Source organism: Mesoplodon densirostris, chromosome 13 (genome assembly GCF_025265405.1).
Source record: "Mesoplodon densirostris isolate mMesDen1 chromosome 13, mMesDen1 primary haplotype, whole genome shotgun sequence".
Taxonomy (NCBI): domain Eukaryota; kingdom Metazoa; phylum Chordata; class Mammalia; order Artiodactyla; family Ziphiidae; genus Mesoplodon; species Mesoplodon densirostris.
The window spans coordinates 12,530,588-12,547,718 of NC_082673.1; the positions used below are offsets into that span (position 1 = coordinate 12,530,588).

The 17,131-nt window shown below is 41.2% G+C and overlaps 1 protein-coding gene across 26 annotated transcripts in view; it reads left to right on the forward strand.

The window, feature by feature from the left end:
- Nucleotides 1-17,131, forward strand: part of SGK3 (serum/glucocorticoid regulated kinase family member 3) — a 122,263-nt gene that overhangs the window by 43,194 nt on the left and 61,938 nt on the right. For 4 of the 26 annotated variants that reach the window (XM_060116561.1, XM_060116540.1, XM_060116550.1 and 1 more), the window contains exon 1: nt 7,260-7,369. The exons of 20 other annotated variants lie outside the window; for them this stretch is intronic. The gene's annotated coding sequence lies outside the window, so the exon portion shown is untranslated. Of the gene's footprint in view, nt 1-7,259; nt 7,370-8,045; nt 8,154-17,131 lie in introns of those variants that run through there. 2 more of the 26 variants (XM_060116543.1, XM_060116549.1) reach the window with 1 other exon arrangement.

The following is a 17,131-nucleotide window of genomic DNA, read 5'->3' on the forward strand; positions in this document are numbered from 1 at the left end:
CTTTGAATCTACCTAGGTAAGTGGATTCATTCAGGATGTAAACTCTCATGTCTAACTTCTTTGACTTAGCACAGTGTTTTCGAGGTTCATCCACATTGTAGCATGCATCAGCACTTCATTCCTTTCTATGACTGAATAGTATTCCATTGAGTATTTGTATCACAATTTGTCTATGTTGATGGGCATTTGGTTGTTTCCATCTTTTGGCTGTTGTGAATAATGCTGCTCTTCACATACATGTATAAATATTTATTTGGGTACCTGTTTTCAGTTCTTTGGGGTATATATCTAGGTGTGAAATTGCTGGGTCATATGGTAATTCTATGTTTAACTTTTTGAACAACTGCCAAATTGTTTTCCACAGCAGCTGCACCATTTTACTTTCCTACCAACAATGTATGAGGGTTCTAATTTCTCCACATCCTCACCAATACTTAGTTTCTACGTTTTTGATTATTGCTATCCTAGTGCATGTGAAGTGGTATCTCTTTGTGGTTTTGATTTGCATTTCCCTAATGACTAATGAGGTTGAACATCTTTTTATGTCCTTTTTGGCCATTTATATATCTTCTTGGGAGAAATGTCTATTCAGGTCCTTTGCCCACTTTTTAATTGTGTTATTTATCTTTTTGTTGTTGAGTTGTACAAGTTCTTTACTCTGGATATTAGACTCTTATCAGATATATGATTTGCAGTTATATGCTCTCACTCTATATGTTGTCATTTTAATTTCCTAATAATGACCTTTGATTCACAAAAATTTTTAATTTTGGTGAAGTCCAATTTATATATTTTTTCTTTTATTGCTCCTGCTTTTGGTGTCATATCTAAGAATCCATTGCCAAATCCAAGGCTGTGAAAATTCATCCCTGTGTTTTCAGGAGTTTTATAGTTTTAACTCTTTTAGTTCATTGATCCATCTTCAGTTAATTTTTGTATATGTTGTGAAGTAGGAGTCCTGTTTCATTCTTTTGCGTGTGAATACCCAGTTGGCCAAGCACCATTTGAAGAGACTATCCTCCCATTGAGTGATCTTGGTACCCTTGTTGAAAATTAGTGGGCTATAGATGTATAGGTCTATTTATTAACTCAATTCTATCCCAGTGGTCTATAGATCTATCCTTATGCTAGAACCACACTGTTTTGATTATTATAGCTTTGTGATACATTTTGAAATCAGGAAGTGTGAGACCTTGTTCTTATTCAATATTGTTTTGGCTATATAAGGACCTTTGAAAATCTATGTAAATTTGAGGATCAGTTTTTCTATTCCTGCAAAACAAGGATTTTGGAGTTTTAATAGAGATTATATTAAAATTATTATAGATTTTTGAACAGAGAAAATGACATGACTAGAATTCTCCTTAGACAGCATTTTACGACATGAATAGGAAAAGAACAAGAGAGGACACTAGGAGACCATTAGAAAATTAGCACAACATGTTGGCTTGGACCTAAATTGTGGGAGTGAAGAGGGACAAATGCCAGAAACATTGTGGAGTCAGACTTGAAACAAATCTCTTCATTCACTTAATGATTTGCACCCTATTATTATATCCTCTAGACACTAAGGATGCTATAGTGAACAAATGGATATATTATTTTGCTTTCATAGACCTTGCACTCTAATGGGGCAGGTACAGGGGAACAGTAAACAGTGAAATAAAGAGCAAACTGTGATCAATGCTGTATGAAGAAAATGAACAAGCTGCTATGATAGAGATAACAGAGGAAGGCCTACTTTAGATAGGAGAAGGCTGTCTAAGAGACAGCTGTTTAATTAAGACCTGAATGATGAGGAGTTAGCCTATTCTAGCCTAAGAAAACAAAATTATCGGGAATTCCTTGGCAGTCCGGTGGTTAAGACTCGGTGCTTTCACAGCTGTGGTCCTGGGTTTGATCCCTGGTTGGGGAACTAAGATCCCACAAGCCACATGGTGTGGCCAAAACAAGGAAAAAAAGAAAAACAAAGAAAACAAAATTATCAAAGGCTCTGAGAACCTAAATGGGAAAGGGAGGGAAGATCTAGGGAGAAGTCCAAGAAGAATCAAGGTTTTCAACTTGTGTGACTGGGTAAAAGGAGGTACTATTAATAGAATTAGGTACTAATTAGGAGGTAATATTAATAGAATATGCCTGAAGGGAAAACCATGAATTATTTATTTTGGCGGGGAGATATTTAGCAGGTAGTTGGAAATTTGGAACTAGAGTTGGGAAAGAGGTCATGCTTCAGGTAAACGTATTGTGGCCAACTGTATGGAGATGAAAATTGAAGGCATGAGCTTGGATGAGAAAGGCAGTTACAGTGAAAAGAGCTCAGGAATTAAAGTGGAAGACCTGGATTTAAGTCTTCTTATTTTTGAGTGGTTGTGATACTTCGGGCAGTTTCTCTTTCTAAGGTCACAAAGCTCTATTTCACTGTCTATTCTGTTGTAATTATCTGTTTGTGTGTTCTAATGATCACATTGTCTTGATTACTATAGCTTTATTATGTCTTTATAATATCAGGCAGTTTAAGTTGTTTAGTGTTGTTCTTTCTAAATATTGTTTTGACTTCGTTTTACACCATTTTGGGTTATGAAAGCTTTCATAGGAAGACTCTACTTTTGGATAGCAGGGGAAACCTGTATTCCCAGTGTTCTTCATTCCTAGCGCACATCTATATTTCTAGAAACCTGGAATCATTTTCCTTCCGTCTGATGGACTTGCTTTAACATTTCTTGTAGTGTGGGTCTGCTGGTTATGAATTCTTTGACTTCTTTTTTTTTTTATATGTCTGAAAAAAATCTTTGTATTTCCTTCAGTTTTGAAAGATGTTTTTGCTAGGTATAGAATTCTAGGCTTACAGTTTTTTTGTTCAGTATTTCAAAGATGTTGCTCCACTATCTTCTCCTTGAACTATTCCTTACAAGACATCTGCTGTCATTTTTACCTTTGTTCCTCCATACATAGTCTGCCTTTTTTCCTCTGGCTGCTGTTAAGATTTTTGCTTTATCGCTGACAAGTTTTTAATAATTTCATTATGAAATGTCTTGGTATAGTTTTCTTCATGTTCCTAGTGTCTGGGTTAATTGAGCTTGTCAAATCTGTGGGTTTATAATTTTCATCAAATTTTGAAAAATGCCAGTCATATTTCTTCACACGTCTTTTCTGATCTCCTTCCCCAACCCTCCTTCAGGGACTCTAATTACAATTATATTTGGCTGCTTGAACTTGTCCCATGGCTCATTGATTCTCTTTACTTTTTTTCTGTATAGTTCATTTTGGAAAGTTTCTGTTGTGTGTCTTCAAGCTCACCAGTCCTTTCCTTTTCAATGTCTACTCTTCTGTTAATCCCAACCAATGTATTATTCACCTCAGAGATTGTTTTCATCTGTAGAAGTTGGATTTAGAAATTTTTTACCTTCCTTGTCTCTACTTAATTTTTTAAGTATATTATCATTATAATAACTGTTTTAATGTCCTTGTCTGCTAGTTTTAACATCTGTGTCAGTTGTTGGTTAGTTTCAGTGATTGGTTTTTCTCCTCATCATGGGTCATATTTTCTCGCCTCTTGCTGTGCCTTGTAATATATATATATATATTTTGTGTGTGTGTGTGGTACGCGGGCCTCTCACTGTTGTGGCCTCTCCCATTGCGGAGCACAGGCTCCAGACATGCAGGCTCAGCGGCCATGGCTCACGGGCCCAGCCGCTCCGCGGCATGTGGGATCTTCCCGGACCGGGGCACGAACCCGTGTCCCCTGCATCGGCAGGCAGACTCTCAACCACTGCGCCACCAGGGAAGCCCTGTGCCTTGTAATATTTGATTGAATGGCAGATATTGTGAATTTTATCTTGTTGGGTGCTGAATATTTTTGTATTCCTGTAAAGATGTTTGAATTTTAACTTCAGATGCAGTTAAATTGCTTTAAAATAGTTTGATCCTTTCAGATCTTTTATTTTTTTGGTGGCATCCAAGCAGCATTTAGTCTAGGGCTAGTTACTCTCCAGTACTAAGGCAAGACCTTTCTGAGTACTCTCCTCATTGAATTGGGAGGTTTTCTAGTCAGCCTGGTGTGAACAGCCACTCTTCCTGTCCCTCTGTGAGTGCCCAGTACTGTTCCTTCTAGTGCTTTCAATGGTTTGTTCTTTCCTCAGCCTTGGGTAGTTTCCTCCATGCATGCACTGATCAACTCTGTTGAATTCTTGAGGAGGAGGACCCTTTGCAGATCTCTGGGATTCTCGGTTGTTATGTCTCCCATACTTTGTCCCGTGAACTCCAACCATCTTGTTCTCCCTGAACTCACAGCTCCATCTCCTCAGCTCAGGGAATCTGCTGGGCTCTCCTGCGATTCCCCTTTCCTATGTCATGGCCTGTAATGTCTCTGAAGGTAATAAGCTGGAGTAAACCTTCTTTATTTCCTATCCCTGAGGGATCACTCTCCTTTACTGCCTGACATCTAATATCTTAAAAACTGTTGTTTTATTTATTTTGTCTGGCTCTTCTTTGTTGTTGTTGGTTTAGGTGGGAGGGCAAATATGGTTCTTGTTACTCCATCTTGGCTGGATTCAGAAGTTTCCCCAAGGCTCTACTCTTAATAGTCACCTCACTCTTTGAGGAGAGGAAAAGTTCCAAGAGTCTTTAACCAAAAGCCTCTGGTACAACCACTCTGTAAAATGAAGTGTGACTGTTGTTTAGTCTGCCTGTTTAATACTTCTTAAATCTCCAGAATATTAGAAAGGTTTGCTGTGACTAGTGATTTATAGATTGTTTGGGCCAGACCTCAGAGCTCTGGGGCTTCCTTTAAACATGCCAGTGACATTTTCAAAACACAAGGAGCCATTGATAGATTGCAAATCAGTTTTCACTCTTACTTGGTAGTCATTCTGCAAACTTGGTTCTGCTTCTACTTGTGTAATTTGGGCAAGGTTGCAGTTAAGGAAAATTTACTTTCTAAAGATCTTAATAGTATGTAGGGCCCCCTAACACAGGCAATTTACTGTGAATCGAGGGTTTATTTCTGGAACACTAAAAACCTTTCTAGTCCAACTCCAAGAAGTACTGAGTGATTCTTGTTTATCTTATTCTTGAAAGTTTATTTGGAATTAGAAGGGGAAACTCCAACAATTTTATTTGCATGAAAAAGAAAAGACCAGTATTTTAATTACAGCAAGGGAGAGAGGGGACTTAAGGAAAACGGAAAATAACCATAGTCTGATGAATATATTTTTAAGCACTTACTGTGGGTTTATCACCTGTTTGGGCAATGGGGTGACAAAGAATGGGTAGGTTACTTTTTATTTTTATGTACCTCCATGAATCTCAAAGATTTAGTCTTCAAAACAAGTCTTATTTAATGATAACTTATTTTCCTGTTTTTTGAATCAGTCACATATAACTATCCATCAAAGCTTTGGTTTGCTTGAAGTAATTGATGTTACTTCAGTAAAATTTCAGACAAAACCAGAGAATCTTGCTGTTGTGGGTAACCTGAATAGCCTAATTGCTGATGAATATATAATTTCTTTTAGGGTTTTTGAGATATTGAAAATAGCTTTTTCTTCCTGGATTGGCTGGAACCTGGGCACATCCAGTGAGTAGCTTATGGTTTAGTTTTGAAGATAAATATGATAAATAAGAGAGAAAGTAAAACAAGGTAGTTCTTGCTAAGTGCCAAGTGGAGCAGTACAGATTCTAAGCATTATAGCAGTTTTATTGCATAGAGAGGTCCTGAGCTGAGCTATCATAGTCCCGACAGGTAGCTAGGACTGAGGAGAGGTATTCTGAGTGGAGAAGCAGTGGCTGTAAGTTTGCAGCGACAGCGGCAGGAGTGTTGGCTGTATGTTGTGGATACTGTACAGTGAGGAGACAGTCTGTCAGACAAATGTGTACACAGAGAGTGGTTGGAGATTAGGTAGAAAAAGTAGGTAGGGGTCAGATGCAAGATTCTGAGTTCTTTGAATTTGTACTTTGCACAGAGATGACAGTGAAAATGAGAAGGGTCATTGAAGAGACCCTGTAATGGAGAAAACCAAAGACCTAGTGACTAAATGTGAGGATTGAGTGGGAAGAAGAGCCTGAAGTTTTGAGCTAGGAGTAGAGTGTTATTATTATTACAAATAGAAAAGTCAGAGAGGAGAGCTTGAATGAAATGATACCAGAGACCCCTGAGGCTTTTTCTAAAAACTCCCAATTTCCTGTGTGGCTCCCGACTGGACAGCGCTTTCCCTGTGGTCCTCCTCCTTTAATTGTTGAACCTGGCAGTATGACGTGGAGTGTGAAGGGCATTTAGAGATCATGAGGGCACCTGGCCTAATCTCTTCATTTTACAGATAAGGAAATTGAGGACTTCCTTATTGTGACTTTCCTTCAGGCCACACAGCTAGGCTGGCCTCTTGGCATTATTTTCTGAAATACTTCTAGCAAAGGTTACTGTGTTATCAATCCTGCTTGCTGGCAAAGTGAGTCTCGTGTTTTCCCCACCATAATTCAATTAGTTATTGACTTGATTCCTCAAATCGTTTTTCACCTTCCCAAATCAAATAAATTAATAGTTAAGATAATTCCTTTCCAATAGTCTGATTTTTTTCTCTATCCATACACGCCGTCGCAAACCTTGTAGTCGTACACTGTGGGCATTAATGCCAAACTCAGGTCTGCTCTCTTGAAAAGTTGTCTGAGGGGAGCTGTTTGAAGGGAGAGGGAATGATTAACGTTTATTTAAGTCTGGAGTGAGGATTCTTACTGGGAGTCCTTTCCACAATTTTTAAAACAAAGAGGCTGTGTGGTGGAGGTCAGTAAAGGAATTCCTTCCTTTCTTTGCCCCTCTAAACCCCAGTCCCTGTGACTTCTCACGCATGGAACCCAGAATCCGTGTGTGACTCCTGCCCTGCCCTGCTGTGAACGCTGTTATTTTAAGATGTCTCACCCAGTCCTACACCTTAGCTGGAACCCGGGGAGAGTGGCTTCTCTTCCCCTTCCCAAGCCTTTCTTCCTCTTACCCCAACGGCTGTCTCTCTCCTTTTATCCCTTCCCTCTGCTTGCATCCAGCCCTTCCTCCCTCGGGGGTCACACACCCACAGGCCGTTCCCGGCGGCACCCTGCCTACAGCTCCTCTCGGAAGCACCGACCCCGGAGCGAGCCGGGGGCGGAGCTGAGTGAGCAAAAGCCCTGCCCCCACGCTTTGGGCGGGGCCATCGGCCCAGACGGCGCCGTTGATTGGTGGGGGCGGGCCCTGCCGCGGGGGGCGGGGCCCGAAGGTCTGGCCCGGGCAGGGAGCGCGGCGGGCGCCGCTGGGGGCGGGAGGCGCGGCGTGGAACTCGGTGGAGTGTGGCGCAGCTGTGGCGACGCTTCCCGCTCGCCAAACGCCGGGCGTGGGTCCCCTAAGGTAAGTATGGGCAGGGGGCCCTGCGCCGCGTGGGCCAGGTGGAGGGACCCCGCAGGCGCGCGCTTGAGGCAGGTGTGGTTTGGCCGGACGGGCCCCGGTGCCACTTCCGCGCGGAGTAGGAGCGCAGGGCGCTGGCCGGCGGCCGCGTGGCGTGAGTACACCGAGTGAGGGAGACCGGGTCGGGCTCTAGTTTTGCAGCACTTGTTCACCTCATTAGTTCCGGGACGCACCCCCGCTCCACGCACCACACAAATCTCGAGAGACCTCAGGTACTCCAGAGACTTTGTATTCTTTAAAATACATATCTGGTTTGTGGTTCAGGACTGGAGGAGAAACTCGGTAGTGAACTTACGATGCGGCTTTATTTTGACTTCGTGTTATTATTCAGATTGCAGGAAGAGTGCGACTGGTAATGGGACTGTTATTTAAACAAGGACACCAGGGTTTAACACAGGCAGTGGATTGTGGAGATTAAGCGAGCAGGCTTTGAATCTACTTATTAATTGTGAAAACTTGGGCAATTTGCTTAACTTCTCTATGACTTTGCTTCTGCATATGAAAAATGAGAATAAGAAGAGATGCAGCCTTATAGGATTTTTATGAGGATTAAATGAGTTACTACTTAGTGTCTGCCTCATAGTCCATAATAACTTTGGCTGTTTTCTTTATTATGCAGTCAGATGGGCATTAATCTTCAAAGCTGCAGAAAGAAAAACCTTCTGCAGAGCTGTTGCTTGCGGATTCCTTTGGAACAGTTTTCAAAGACTGAGTCGCACTGGAAAAGGTCTCATTACTTTTCTGTTGTACTATAGACGTGATCCATCTACCTTGCTCCAAATCAAAGCTACTCTCAAATGATACAGAAACCTCAGTCTTGAAGGTTGTTCTGAAAGAGGCATGAAGAAGGGCAGCACTTTTGCAGTGAGTGTAGCCTCATTTTAAGCACCAAGCTCTGGTGCTTAAAAAGAAGTTCATATCACTTTATACAGAACTTACAAGCTGTACTATTTTGGGTGGGTGCTTATTTGTAATATTATTGCAAAATGAGGTAAACCAGAGTACCCAAATACATAAACTAAATAAACATCATAAGAATCGTAACCTGCCACATGGAAACTCAGAATTGAAAGGAATCTGAAAAATCAGATGGGCTGCCCTTTATACATAAGAATGAGGCCCGAAGACCCAAAACCAATAAATGGCAGGGCTTAGACCAGAATTCAACTCTGCTGAGCAACAAATTATAAAAGCGAAGGATGATATTACTTCTTGTGTTGATAATAGTACTATTTTTATTTTTGACAGTTTTATGGTGCTGTGAATAATTTTTCTCTCAGCAACATCCTGCTTGGTAGCTTAACTGCATGATTCATAATCATTCTTCAGCACCTTTGATTTAAATCACAAGTCTGAAAGTTGCTACATCAATGATTGCTTTGAGAACAAGAGGATTGTCTTCTTAAGCTTTGTACAAACATGTTCTAACAGTGCTTTGGTTTTGTTGTTTTATGCAGTCCTTTTCTCTCATGTAGGGAATGTAAACAGCCAGTATAAACAAATAGACCTTCTAGGCAGTTTGTTATCTTTGTGTTATAGGTGAAGTTTTCTTGATTGGGTAAGATAGGCATGGAATGCTAGCGCAAGGAAATAGGACTGGGTCCTGTCCTGTAAGAGATATGTTGCAGTTGCTGCTAACTTCAAAAGCATCATGGAGTGAAATTTGGAGATATTGGTCTGTTAGTTGCTGACTCTTCCCTGGCCCCTTGTAGAGGCCACTCCTTCACCTGTAGGTGTTTGTTCAGATGTTACTATCTCAGTCAGACCCTCCTATTTAAAATGCCATACAACCCTATTCTTCCTATAACATGTATTTGTCTATTTATGTATTTGTCTATTATCTCTTGTCTGTCACTAGATGGTAAGTTCCACGGGGGCAGGGTGCTTGCCTGTTGTGTTCACTGCTGTACCCTAAGGGCCTGGAAACAATGCCTGGCACCAGAGCGTGTCACATGCAGACATTTCCAACTAGGGCTAGTAAGTACTTAAGCCAATTCACAATTCATTTTGCCCTGCTCCACCCTCTCCCCATTTCTGGTTATTTCTCCTGTTACCCAGGAATAAAACCTTGAGGCAACGTTAAGTCCTCCTTCTACCTGGCACTCCATGTGCAAATAGCTACTGACTTCTCCAGTTTTTTGCAAACCTGCCATTCCAGTAGTTACCAAGTTCCCATTTCTTCAAGCGCTCCTCCATTTCATTTCCTCCTCTACACCTACAGCTCTACCGGCTCCCTTTTCATTTGCCTTCACATTCTCATCTGCAGAATGAAATCCAGAGCGAGAAATCTGGCATTCAGAGTTCTCTGCAACATGATCTCAAATCCACTTTTCCAGTCTCTATCTCCTGTATATAAGAAAAGTGATTTCCAACTTATGCTTGCAAATGTGAAAGTAAAATAAGGCTTTAATGGTAATACCCAGTAAAATCCCAAGGTTGCTTCATGACCGTTTCTCTCTCTCTTTTTATTAATGAGTCCGTCTTTTCCCCCAAGTAGGCAGGAATTCAGACAAATTGGACTAATGACTGACTGTTAACCTGTTTGTACGGAGAACTTTTGCTGCTCTTTCTGTTTTTGAGTGTCCAAGCTTCAAAACCTCCCTTACATGTTACCACTACCCCAAATACCTAGACAGGTTCAGTTGGATGTGGTATTTCCTCCCTCTGAATTCTAGTGACTTTTCATGTCTTTTTAAGAATTTATCACACTCTACCTCGAATTGTAATTCTTTGGGCATTTATCTTTTCTTTTTCGCTACATATAAGCTCCTGGAGGACAGAAAGCATGCACATACAAATTCCAGTTACTTTTTTGAGGAAAAATAAGATATGCACCCACTTATCGGTTTTTTAAATAAAAGTGAACTTAAAGTTCTCCTTAATGGGTCTTTAAGTCATTAAATATTGAGTCTCAACCATCATTTCTACAATATGGACACTTCAGGAAGAAGGCAGGTGAAATTCAGTCCTAAAAAGATTCCAATGAAGTTACTGAGGTCTGGATTTTAGAAGGGAGTAAGTATAGGGAGAGCAACAAACATCCACGAAGGTGGACAGGCACAAGTTTAAAAAAAATACACAGGGCTTCCCTGGTGGCACAGTGGTTAAGAATCCGCCTGCCAGTGCAGGGGACATGGGTTCAAGCCCTGGTCCGGGAAGATCCCACATGCCGCGGAGCAACTAAGCCCGTGGGCCAGAGCTACTGAGCCTGTGCTCTACAGCCCGCAAACCACAACTGCTGAAGCCTGCACGCCTAGAGCCCGTGCTCCGCAACAAGAGAAGCCACTGCAATGAGAAGCCTGCGCACCGTAACAAAGAGTAGCTCCAGCTCGCCGCAACTAGAGAAAGCCCGGGCGCAGCAACAAAGACCCAACGCAGCCAAAAAATAAATAAATTAATTAATTAAAAAAAATACATAAACTCACTCAGAAAACCATTAGGACAAGACAGACTTCATGGAGCCATCTGCAGCTTTGGATTTTCTTGTGAGGAATTATTCCTAAGCTTTATTTTGTTTTTGCATCTCTAGGCACGAATAATACTGTCTCCCTTTGTTTTCTGAGCTGGTAAGACTGAACATTCTCTTCCTTTTTCTGATCTGTGGAGAATAGTTTACCTTCTTTTCCTTCATTGTTTAATAAAATGTTTGTACTTCTTTCGTCATTTATTTTCTGGATATATGGAGAAGATATATGCCAGAAGCTTTTAACTCTTCAGAGAAAGGTGATAGATATAAGATGCTTGAATTTGTCTCTTGTTGAAGCTTTCAGTTTTATTAAGTCTTCTATCAGCATTTGGTTTAATACATTTTGCTTCATTTCATTATAAACATGCTTGCACATATTCCAGTTGAGTGAATGCTTTTATTTTACTTGTGATTTTTTTCTAATAGATTAAAACTTGTTTCAGGAACTTGTGTAGACACTTCTGCAATTTAATTCTCTCTTTTCTTCTCTCTTGCCTCCCAAACCTCAACTGGGGTTTTCCCATTCTAGGGCACCCATTAGCCTAATTTATTTTCTTACAAGTATCATCTAAATTTATTTTACCATTCCTGGGATGAATCTGCAGTTTCTGTTGACAGGAAAGAGTTGGTAGGGAAAAAACATATGTATATAAGTCCTAATTTTTGTGGGTTTTTAAAAATAATTTTTATTGGAGTATAGTTAATGTACAATGTTGTGTTAGTTTCAGGTGTACAGCAAAGTGAATCAGTTATACATATACATATATCCACTCTTATAGATTATTTTCCCATATAGGTCATTACAGATTAATGAGTAGAGTTCCCTGTAGGTACTTAATAGTTATCTATTTTATATATAATACTGTGTATATATCAATCTCAGTCTCTCAGTTTATCCCCCCCTTTTTCCCCACTGGTAGCCATAGTCTTGGTTTCTACATCTGTGACTCTATTTCTGTTTTATATATAAGTTCATTTGTACGATTTTTAGATTCCACATGTAAGCAATGTCATATATTTGTCTGTGTCTGACTTACTTCACTCAGTATAACAATCTCTGGGTCCATCCATGTTGCTACAAATGGCATTATTTCATTCTTTTTTATGGCTGAGTAATATTCCATTGTATAAATGTACCACATCTTCTTTATCCACCCCCTCTTGATGGACATTTAGGTTGCTTCCATGTCTTGGCTATTGTAAATAGTGTTGCAGTGAACATTGAGGTGCGTGTATCTTTTCGAATTACGGTTTTCTCCGGATATATGCCCAGGAGTGGGATTGCTGGATCATATGATAGTTCTGCATTTAGTTTTTTAAGGAACCTCCATACTGTTCTCCATAATGGTTGTACCAATTTACATTCCTGCCAACGGTGTAGGAGGGTTCCCTTTTCTGCACACCCTCACCAGCATTTGTCGTTTGTAGATTTTTTGATGATGGCCATTCTGACCGGTGTAATGTGATACCTCATTGTAGCTTTGATTTGCATTTCTCTAATAATTAGTGATGTTGAACATCTTTTCATGTGCTTTTTGGCCATCTGTATGTCTTCTTTGGAGAGATGCCTATTTAGATCTTCCGCCCATATTTGATTGGGTTAAGTCCTAATTTTTGAAATGTTAAAACTTTAAGGTAAAATTCTGCCTATTATCTTTACGGACAACAGCTAATGTAAGGTCAGGATTTAAAGCTAACATACTACAGCTTATACTTAAAGTGTATGATAATTTGAATTTGTAATTGGTTGTAAATTTTGTCCTTTGGGAAATTTCTTCTAATGTGCTAACCAGTGAAGTTTTACTGTCAGAAGAAGAATCTTGAAAGCAAATATTTGCTTTGAAGTAAAGTATCCTTTATCACACTGTTATACATAATACCCTGTTATACACCTGTGTTTACCCTGAGTTTTCCTTGTTTATAAAAAGCCTTAATTAAGGGTGTTATCAGATAGGATCATTCATGTAAATAATGAAAGTTGGGGCATAGACTAATTACATATCTGTAGTACATGGTAAGCAGTGTAAGTACCTGTTAAATAAATCAATCTGTATTTTTAGGGAGAATTTTATTAAGATATTATAGCATATTAGTATGTATAGTAATGAATTGATCTAGTAAAGGGGGAGAAATCGGTGATTCTGGAAAGAGCTTAAGCAAAGGCATGAAATTATCAGATTTACAGTGATTTAAAAAAAATCACTCTGCTGTGGGAAGAATGGATTGGAAGGGGGTTAGAACAGAGCAGAGATCCCAGGTTGGAGGTGCTCCCAAGAGACTCTGTGAGATGTGATGGTGATTGTTTTTTTTGTGGGTTTTTTTTTTGGTTAGGTTTTTGTTCTTTGGATGTTTTGTTTTTTGTTTTGTTTTGCGGTACGCGGGCCTCTCACTGTTGTGGCCTCTCCCGTTGCGGGGCACAGGCTCCGGATGCGCAGGCTCAGCAGCCATGGCTCACGGGCCCAGCCTCTCCGCGGCATGTGGGATCTTCCCAGACCGGGACACGAACCCGTGTCCCCTGCATCGGCAGGCAGACTCTCAACCACTGCGCCACCAGGGAAGCCCTGTTCTTTGGATTTTTTGATACCTCCTCAGTCGGAATTCTCCCAGCCTCCCCAGTCAGAAGCCGCTTTACCCTAGGCTTCCTGTGGCCTGCAGTATTTTGCCACTGGGGGTTCCATGTGAATCCCCCCTTCACTCTTCTTTTGCCTCGTGTAGTCAACCATCCCCCCCTCTCTGCCAGTGATCACAGTCCCCCAGGGAATCATCCTTGGACGTGTTCTGTATGGTAGTGTGCCTCTCAGTGGAAAAGCTTGGGAAGCTGGAAGTAGGGCAGGCGTTCTGGTGATGGGGAAGCCAAGATGGTGGCCTTGGGGGGCCACGGAGAGGCGAGCAGAGCATGGCTGCTGCAGTGACACCCTTGATTTTAGACCCTTGATTTTAGACACCAGCAGAGGGGCATGTTAGTTGCGGTAAGTTTAAGGCTTTCCTGTTCCTCCTGGCAGTTTTGATTTTAGTATTGGAGAACAAAGGACTGTCAGCAGTTACTTGCACCTCCTCACTCAGTCCCTTCCTCAGATGTCTTTCATAAAATGCAGCCAGTTTCAGAAAACCAACAGACTCACGTAACTTTTGTCCAGATTCTGGAACAGTCCTATCAAATTGTTGGGTGCAGACTCTTCTGTATTGTGTCTCCCCATTGGATATTTTGCACAGATTTTATTTCTGATTCTTCTATCACTTTCCTTTATCGAGAATTAGGATAAATAAAAGATGTCTCAAATAAGAGACACAATAAACCTACGAAAAACTAGGACTGCTTTGTGATTACAGAATGAGAGAGAAATCAAAGAGGGGGTGGGGTGGGAATTAGAGAAAGGATATAGGAGTAAGGAAGGAAAACAGGAAAAGTTGTAACTGATTCATCATGTGATATGTGTGGGAAGGTTACTATGTATCTTCCATTGGCAGATCCTGTTAGAATTTTCACCTCTTCTGCGATGAACTTAATTTACAGATGTGACAAAGATGTGCTTTGTTTCTCTTGAAACATTTCAGATATATTTGGAGCTGGTATTCTGTGAGGGGGAGATAAACAGATACAGATTATGTACTGTTACAGTAAACTTTCAATAAAGTAACCAGTTAGCTTGGGGTAAGAGTGTCCTGGGAAGGTGCTTTTCATGTAGTTTAAAATGAAACCTATCTGCTTGACCTGTACCCTCCTAGGGAACAGTTCCTGCCCTCATCCCACCCCCAGTTCTTTTTCTTATTCTCTGGGTCAGTCCCCGTCTCCCATTTCTCATACCAGTCCCCATGCCATGCCCAGGGTCTGTGCACAGATTTTCTTTTGTCTCTTCCTCCTCCCTCCTTTGGATCCTTGTTTCCAGACACACAGGATCCAGCGCTGTCCCCCTGGCTGAAGAAAACCTGTAGCTCTTCCAGACCTGCTCCTTCCTTTTGGAACAGGATTGTTCTTAATTTCCCTTTGTGCTTTGGTGTGAATCACTGACCCTTATCTGCCTTATTCGTTGAGTGAATACTGATAATTATAAATGTATCTACCTTGTAATTTGGGTAGGGTCCACTAGTCAGTACCAGACAGTCTTCATGATTGTGAAGGAAATGGAGTTAAGAATGTCTCTGCTTATATTTTAGAGGAAAAAGCAGAAGAATCTTTTGACTTTCTTATGAACATTTTTTTTTTGGCTGTCTGAAACAAAGATGGACAAGATCCAGGACAATAATTCCATACAATGGACAAAAAGATGGGCATGGTGATGAAGGGGAAAATTCTTTAAAAAAAAAAATCCTTAACTAATATCCATCTATTTTATTTTATTTTATTTTTTTATTTTTATTTTTTGCAGTACGCGGGCCTCTCACTGTTGTGGCCTCTCCCGTTGCGGAGCACAGGCTCCGGACGCGCAGGCTTAGCGGCCATGGCTCACAGGCCCAGCGGCTCCGCGGCATGTGGGATCTTCCTGGACCAGGGCACAAACCCGTGTCCCCTGCATCGGCAGGCGGACTCTCAACCACTGCGCCACCAGGGAAGCCCTATCCATCTATTTTAATCAATATTTATCAAAAAAATTTTTTTTAATATAACATGAATTTGGACAGTTTTCTATCATGAAATTTCATCTTTTTTTCATATTTCTACTTTTTACAGACCCCCAATTAAAATAAATCTATTAATGCTTTAGAAAATCCTGTGGTAGCATCCCTTTTTGTATTGTCTTTATTTCATAATTTAGCCCTTGATCGTCCTTATGATGGGACCCCCCCGCCCACCAGAGCCTGCTCTGTACTAAGCTGTTGGTTAGATGTTGATGGGTGATGTCTTCAGCAGCACTCCTGACACTCTGTGCTGCACTGACCCCTCCTGGTGGCCGAGTTGAAAGCTGCTTTTCCTATGCGTGTCTCTCTTTCTGTAACCCAATTGCTAATGGACACTTGGTGCTCCCTTCCCTTCAGCTCTTGTTTCTCCAGAGGTGATTTAGAAGAAGGGGGTGTGTGCAGCAGTACCATAGGAAATTGAGAGGCAGCATGTTCACACTGGGCTCTTGGGTCAGAGCCGTGTTCACTTCACAGTGCTGGCACCCAAAGCTGTGTGAGGATGTGGAGCTGATAGCCTCGGTTTCTTCATCTGTAAAATGGGAATAATGACACTTCTGTGAGGAGTTAAGTGATGTGTTAGATGTGAACACATAAAACAGTGCCTGGTGTTAGTACTCAGTAAATGTTAGTTTCTCAGCCTCAGCAGTATTGACGTTTTGAGCCGGGTAATCTTCTGCTGTAGGGATTGTCCTGTGCATTGTAGGATGCTTAGCACATCCTTGACATGTAGCCACTAGCAGCCTCCCAAGCTGTGACAACCAAAAATGTCTCTGGACATTGCCAAATGTCCCCCTGTCGAGAACCACTATAAATACAATATTTACTAGCTGTTGCATTATCTCTGCCAAGCACTCTCACTCCTGAGATCCAGCCGGCTTCTGACAGCTCTGTCCTCATCTGACCCACTTCTTTTTGTTATGTTGGGCTTGTCTGAGTTATTTCATTAGCTGGATGTTAAGGTTCTTCCTTTCTGGGTTAGTATCTGAACTACGTCTCCTTAGAGCCACGTGATCTACCCCTAGGCAAGCCAGCTGCTCCTGGGAACCAATGTACAAGATTATCTTGTGACTCTCCAGCAGAGTGAAGGCAGATTCTTTTCTGGTTCCTCTTTGAAATGCCCTGCATACCTATTAACCTGCCCCAAAGTTCCAACTTTTATTCCACGTGAACACAGCTTTTTGTTCTATTCTTTCTTAGTGTGGGATTCTTATATCAGTCCTCTTCTCGTTCTGTTTTATTGGGCTGCCTGGCCACTGGATGATTTTGCAGAATTTTAATTGCTTCAGTTTTACAGAATAAGTATACCTTAAATTTACAGTAATAGGGTTGCTTTTTCAAAATTTTACTTCTGACCACTTAAAAATAACATCTATGGACCTTCTTCACTGCTTTCCAGAGGACTCTTTAGAGCATATATAGGTTGGAGAGGCAGTGTGGTACAATGGGTAAAGGTCCTAAAGTCAGACCACTGCTGGTTCAAATCCTGACTCCACTACCTGGGGTGGGTTACTTCATCTTTTTTTTTTTTCTTTTTTTTTTTTTTTTTTGCGGTACACGGGCCTCTCACTGTTGTGGCGTCTCCCGTGGCGGAGCACAGGCTCCGGACGCGCAGGCTCAGCGGC